We start from the raw sequence: 208 nt of genomic DNA, 5'->3' as shown, positions 1-208 counted from the left end.
CCCGTTCCCGGCCCCGGTCCCTGCCCCGTCCCCTGTCCCGGTCCCTTTCCCGGTCCCTGCCCCGCCCCCGGCCCCGTTCCCTGCCCCGTCGCCTGCCCCGGTCCCGTTCGCTGCCCCGTCCCCTGCCCCGTTCCCGGCCGCGGTCCCTGCCCCGGTCCCTGTCCCGTTCCCTGCCCCGTCCCCTGCCCCGGTCCCGTTCCCTGCCCCG

This window comes from Corvus kubaryi, unplaced genomic scaffold (genome assembly GCF_017639235.1).
Source record: "Corvus kubaryi isolate FWS band 111438036 unplaced genomic scaffold, C.kubaryi_AGA036_p1.0 37398, whole genome shotgun sequence".
Classification (NCBI taxonomy): Eukaryota; Metazoa; Chordata; class Aves; order Passeriformes; family Corvidae; genus Corvus; species Corvus kubaryi.
This window is presented reverse-complemented; position numbering follows the sequence as displayed.